This window comes from Aptenodytes forsteri, unplaced genomic scaffold (assembly GCF_000699145.1).
Source record: "Aptenodytes forsteri isolate BGI_AS27 unplaced genomic scaffold, ASM69914v1 Scaffold172, whole genome shotgun sequence".
Taxonomy (NCBI): Eukaryota; Metazoa; Chordata; class Aves; order Sphenisciformes; family Spheniscidae; genus Aptenodytes; species Aptenodytes forsteri.
In genome coordinates, this window is record NW_008795018.1 from 12,311,125 (window position 1) to 12,317,895 (window position 6,771).

Sequence of the window (6,771 nt, forward strand, 5' to 3'; positions counted from 1 at the left end):
TTATAAGCCCCCTTGAAGTACTGATAGGCTGCAATAAGGTCTCCCCAGAGCCTTCTCTTCTCCAGGCTAAACAACCTCAACTTTCTCAGCCTGTCCTCATAGGGGAGGTGCTCCATCCCCTGATGATCTTTGTGGCCCTCCTCTGAACCCACTCCAACAGGTCCATGTCTTTCTTATGCGGGGGGCCCCCAGAGCTGAACACAGTACTCCAGGTGGGGTCTCATGATAGGAGAGTAGAGGGGGAGGATCACCTCCCTCGACCTCCTGGCCACACTTCTTTTAATGCAGCCCAGGATGCGATCGGCTTTCTGGGCTGCAAGCACACATTGCTGGCTCATGTCCAGCTTTTCATCCACCAATACCCGCAAGTTCTTCTCTGTAGGGCTGCTCTCAATCCACTCATCACCCAGCCTGTGCCTGTGTTGGATTGCCCCAACCGAGGTGCAGAACCTTGCACTTGGCCTTGTTGAACTTCATGAGGTTCACACAGGCCCACCTCTCTAGCCTGTCAAGGTCCCTCTGGGTGGCCGTAAACAATTTTTAGCAACATGCTGTGTTTCATTTCAGGCATCAGGAACTGAGGTTCAGTTACAGGAAGAAGGTAATGCACCAGCTGTCTCAGAGGAAGCACGGAAGGGATCAATACTGACTGGAGAGAAAAGACAATCCACTCAGAAAAGCATAAAAAGATTCAGAATACAGAATGATGAACTTGATGTAAAAGCAATTCAGCTTGTGTCTCTGGATTCTTACTTGCATGTGTTTTCCATAACTAATGGGATAAGAAAGAAAACATGATCCCACTCAAGAGGGAGTAACTTTTTAACAAAATGTGCGAAGACAGTCCACATGTCTGGTTAAAGACTCATAAATTGACAAAATCGCACAAGAATTCTATGGAAAGAGTCTTTTCCCCTGAAGCTATACTTAATTTTTTGTTGTGATACTTGAAATATTTTATTTGAGTAATATTATGAAACAAAATTACTTGAGTATGGGAACAGCTTGAGTAGCAAGTTAATTCATTTAATTATAGAACAAAAACAAAACCAGGTAATTAGTTACTTAACTGAAATAACACACACTGAATAGAGAATAATTACTATATTTGTCTAAATGTTTTGCTATCTATTGTCTAAAATGTCTGTGTTAGCAAATAAATTCCTGAAAATTAAGATATAATTATCAAGCTGGCTAATGACCTCAACTTGCAAGAGATCATATTCAGCAATGAGTAAGGAGCAATTCTTTTAACATTCGATACCATCAAATGCAAAATGTGGTTTAAATTCACAACTTTTTCTGGTTAGTTCTATGAAGGGTAAGTAGGATTTATGACTAATCCTTTCAGGGAAAGGCTCAAATTGTTATTGTTGGAAGAAATGAGAGCTTATATAGCATTTGCTGGTCTTTTCCTTCTTCTTTTATGTTATTAATATTGGGTACTGAATAACAGTAAGAATTTCTGCAGTTAATTAATACATTTTTTAAAGATCAGTTAGTTTGGGGTTTCCCAACATGGAATATGGGATAAAGAGCATATTACAAAGAATACACGTCCCTCATTTCCCTCCATTAATTTATTATATTTATCCTGATGGAATCATTTTAGGATAAAAGCGTACCTCCAGTGTCACATTTTAAAATTATAGTTGAATAAAACTTAAATGGCCGTACTTGTTATTGGAACTTTATGTGCAACTATCAGTGGGGCCTTGCAACCCATATTTTCAATCATCATTTCAGACATTATAGCAGTGAGTATAAAACAAAGAAGTAAAAATCTTCATTGTATGCTTTACCTTTTGTCATTATTTCCTACTTACCTTTATGATAAACCAATAAAATAATACATTTTTTTTAATTTGCACTGCAAACGTGAGGAACAGGCAAAGCTCCTTGCTATGGAGAATGCAAAATGTCTGCTCAACATCTCACACAGCAGTGATGCAAATTGCACATCCTCAAGTAGATCAGCTCACCGACGCTGAATGAGGAGAGGTTCTCCTGCGACGTCTCTGAATCTGCTTCGCCCTTACCCCTTTAGAGAAGGCAGTATGTCAGCATGAGCAGTGCAGGCCTGAAAGGTGATCCTTGCGCTGTCTTGCCCACGTGTGCTCAGCCATAGCCTTTCAGAAGATATGATGTGACACAAAGCAATGCAAAAGCGACAAGACAAAAGGGATGTGAGATAACACTTCTGAGTAGACTTTTCATTATAGAGAGAATTTCTGCAAACCTGAATTTATGGTGTCAGAAAATGAAGTTACATTTACAAGCAAGCAACACTTTATTTGTACTGGTGGGAATTTTCTAACACTGTCTGTCAGAACACACTATTTTGTTGGAAAGGTATTAATATTGATACAGTACAGGATATTATTATGGTTTTGGCAGTGCAGGAGAGAGACAAACTGAGTGTGAGAGTACAAGTATATGTGTTTATGTGCGCTTATGTACCCGTATGCCATAAGGTACTCATATGCCATACCAAGAAAGAATATATGGTCATGTTACTTGCGTGAGTTGTAGAAGACAAAGATTATCTTATCTGTCTGCTACAGGAACCTGAATCAGTTTAGAAACAAATACAGCCCTGGAAGCTGAACCTCAGGTTCATGTTTTGAGTGTTTTGGGGTGAGGCTCTCAGTCTTGTTTTCTTATGTTTTTCACAGTTTCACGACAAAACAAGAAAAAGGAAAAAAATGAACACGTAGCAACATCTGCATTTACTGGAGCATTTTTTACAGCCAGTCAAGCTGTAGTATATAACATGAAAGATACTGAAATAGCCTATCTTAATTTTTTTCTAATAATACATGAGGTGTTACCTTCCAAACAACTGTTTGGGAAAAGAGTATTATGTTGGTGTTATTCTTCAGCTTTTAATGCAAAGAGTAACAGGAAACGTCCCTGAAGGAAGGGGAGCATGCTATGCAGTTGCAATCTTTCAGCAATTGTCCCCAGATCAGTCCAACATGGAAAATAATCTGACAAAGGGCAGAAGATATATATTGGGAAAAAATAGAATTAAGGTCCTTCCTTTCTGAAACATTAATTTGCCCTAAAAACTTTAAAAAATATTTTCAGGTGTGATAGGATTTATAACAAATCTATATTAGAAAATTTAAATAATTGCACTGTAAATTTTATTGCTATGGACCAAGGCATAAAACAAGGTAAACTGGAGTCACTCTGAGCAAACAATAAATAAATTTTTGCTAAGGCAAAAAAAAATTAAAAACACATGACAGTTACTCAACATCCAAAACATGCAAACACAATGCAACAACAAACAATATACAACATCCTCAAAGATCTATTTAAAAGACTTAGAGACCTTGAAGACCTCAAACCTTATAAAACATATTTGTGTTATCCAAACTTAGGAGCATTATCGTCATTGCTCTACGAACTTGGTGAAACCAAAACTATATGATCTCCTTGTTTCATGAACTATGATTTTTTTACCGTATATAGAAGTATGATGACGGCTTGATATACAACATCCTCAAAGATCTATTTAAAAGACTTAGAGACCTTGAAGACCTCAAACCTTATAAAACATATTTGTGTTATCCAAACTTAGGAGCATTATCGTCATTGCTCTACGAACTTGGTGAAACCAAAACTATATGATCTCCTTGTTTCATGAACTATGATTTTTTTACCGTATATAGAAGTATGATGACGGCTTGAAGATACTACATCTTTAATATTCATTTATCCACTGTTGAGATAAATAGGTGCATGGAAGCTTTAAATGGAAAATTATTTCCATAACAAAGCAAACTCTCCATACAACATAATTTTTTTTTTCTTTTGATAGCATACAGAAAACAAACAATAGAAGTCTGTTTATTGCTGAGTCTTAGCCTAAAAAAATAAAGGGTCTGTAAAATATAACATCATATTAAGAACAATTTCCTTATTTCTCTCTCACTAACTAGTCATTGTTTAACATGCAATAATCTTCAGCCAGTGACTCCAGCAATGTTATTCTAGAGTCTTAAGACATGCCTCAGCACTTTGCAGTTGTAAATTGCAATAATAATTTGCTCATGTAGGTTGTTCACTGACGTGTGTTACTGATTTTATCTTGCCAAAATACCAGTGAAGCCTTGATTCACAAGGCATTTAAAATCACTTCAGATCTATAAGCTTCAAAGAAAAAAAATCTTAGTTCAACAAGAAATGGACTTCTTATCACTTTAAGTGTATGTAATGCATATAGCATGCATGTAATGATAACAGGGGAAATGGTTGCACTGTAACATAAGTAAATTAGTTTTCAAAATTTTCTCATGTAGATGTTTGTAGAAAAAGGAGAGGCTGCCATCAGGGAGACAAATAGCATGTATGCACTGCTGTTCCTAGGTTTTGAACCAATTTTTTTGTCACTTTTTTTCTTCAGGTTTTTGTTACTGCAATTGTTCGTGGTATTTGAGGCACTATATCTCAACTGTGCTAAGTTCTCAGCACCTTAGTGTCAAGCAGTACACAAGAAAAATGATTAAGAACTTTCACTATCACATAGGTTCAAAATATCATAAGAGGTTTCAAATGTTCTCTGTGCTGTAAGCTGACCCCCATCTCCCCAGCAAAGGAACATTTGGGTGTAAGACCTACCCTACACCACAGCCTGTGTAGGAAAACCCAATACTGACAGCACTGATAGTACTGATAGCAACGTTGGTAGCAAGGTTTAGATCAGGTTTTGATTCTTCTGTCTTGAGTAAATGGTTGCCCCAACACCTGCTCTGAGCTCTGTGCAACACTCCTGTCAGCATCTGATCCGGTTGCACTGAAACTACTCTGCATGTACCTACATGAACTCAACCCTTTGGATTTCTAAGAAAACATACCAAAAGTAACTGAGAAAGACCACATCATATGCTTAATGATCTTTATCAATGATCTGGATGAAGGGATTGAGTGTACACTCAGTAAGTTTGCAGACGACACCAAGTTGGGCAGGAGTGTTGATCTGCTCGAGGGTAGGAAGGCTCTGCAGAGGGACCTGGACAGGCTGGATCGATGGGCCGAGGCCAATTGTGTGAGGTTCAACAAGGCCAAGTGCCGGGTCCTGCACTTCGGCCACGACAACCCCATGCAGCGCTACAGGCTTGGGGAAGAGTGGCTGGAAAGCTGCCTGGCGGAAAAGGGCTTGGGGGTTTTGGTCGACAGCCGGCTGAACATGAGCCAGCCGTGTGCCCAGGCGGCCAAGAAGGCCAATGGCATCCTGGCCTGTATCAGAAATAGTGTGGCCAGCAGGAGTAGGGAAGTGATCGTGCCCCTGTACTCGGCACTGGTGAGGCCGCACCTCAAATACTGTGTTCAGTTTTGGGCCCCTCGCTACAAGAAGGACGTCGAGGTGCTGGAGCGTGTCCAGAGAAGGGCAACGAGGCTGGTGAGGGGTCTGGAGAACAAGTCTTATGAGGAGCAGCTGAGGGAACTGGGGTTGTTTAGCCTGGAGAAAAGGAGGCTGAGGGGAGACCTCATCGCTCTCTACAACTCCCTGAGAGGAGGTTGTAGCGAGGTGGGTGTCGGTCTCTTCTCCCAAGTAACTAGCAATAGGACAAGAGGAAATGGCCTCAAGCTGCGCCAAGGGAGGTTTAGATTGGACGTGAGGAAAAACTTCTTTACTGAAAGAGTGGTTAAACATTGGAACAGGCTGCCCAGGGAAGTGGTGGAGTCCCCATCCCTGGAGGTATTTAAAAGACGTGTAGATGCGGCACTTAGGGACATGGTTTAGTGGGCATGGTGGTGTTGGGTCGACGGTTGGACTCGATGATCTTAGAGGTCTTTTCCAACCTTAATGATTCTATGATTCTAATTTAAGATTACTCACAGCTCCATACCATGAAAGTTAAATAATGTTTCAAATCACCTCTTCAATCTATGGGATGTATCCTTCTGTTTGTACAGGATCAAATAGTTTTGACCACTTTTTCTGAAGCAGAGTCTAAATTCCCATGTACACATAATTGTTCACAAGGACATGTGTATTTGGCAATGCATGGAATTACGTATATTGCGGGAAAACTGCCAAGTTCATATATAAATCAGTTCACTTGTTACGTGACTTGATGTGCATCTCATTTACATGCACAAATCCCTTTAGTTATTGCTCAGCTAATTGTGTTGGCCTCACCCAATCATCTGTAGACTTCTGAATGCCACCTTGCTACCTTCTGCCTGATGCCTCTGACAACAGGGTGCCTTGTCTGAAATGACCTCCAGCCCTTGCCCTCTCTTCAGGCAGAACCAACCTCAAAATTCCTACTTCTGTGATGCTCTTGGAAAAGAAAAGAAATTGGTGGTATAGCTGTTATGGATATTTCTCCACTCAAACGTGTCTGCCTGTCTCCCTCATCTCATCCCTGCGTAGTCTGACCCTGCATGGCCCTGGCCCAGGAGTGACAGATTCACCAGTACATCTTTGTGCACACCGAGTTGTGTTGTAGTGAGTGAGTCTCTGTGCAGGTTCAGAGGCTTGCCCTAGAAAATAACCAGTAGCACTACCGTTTTTTTGATTGTAAGCTCTTAGAGAAAGAGAGGGAAATCCCTGGTATTTGTACAGCGCCTAAAACAAATATAGGGTCTTGCTTGTGATACCACCGAGCCTGTTACTTTGAAGTGAACAGTTTCAGTTTGAGAACAGGTGCAATAAAAAAATTCCTGCAATAAATCATTGTTTGGTGGGGCTTGAAGATTGCTACATAGTATACACTTGTTTCTTAAAAAAAAAAGTCTCATTCTGTGCTCTAC

General features: G+C 40.1%; 1 pseudogene; it reads left to right on the forward strand.

Moving 5' to 3' along the window:
- Nucleotides 1–6,771, forward strand: part of LOC109279367 — a 48,484-nt pseudogene that overhangs the window by 24,853 nt on the left and 16,860 nt on the right.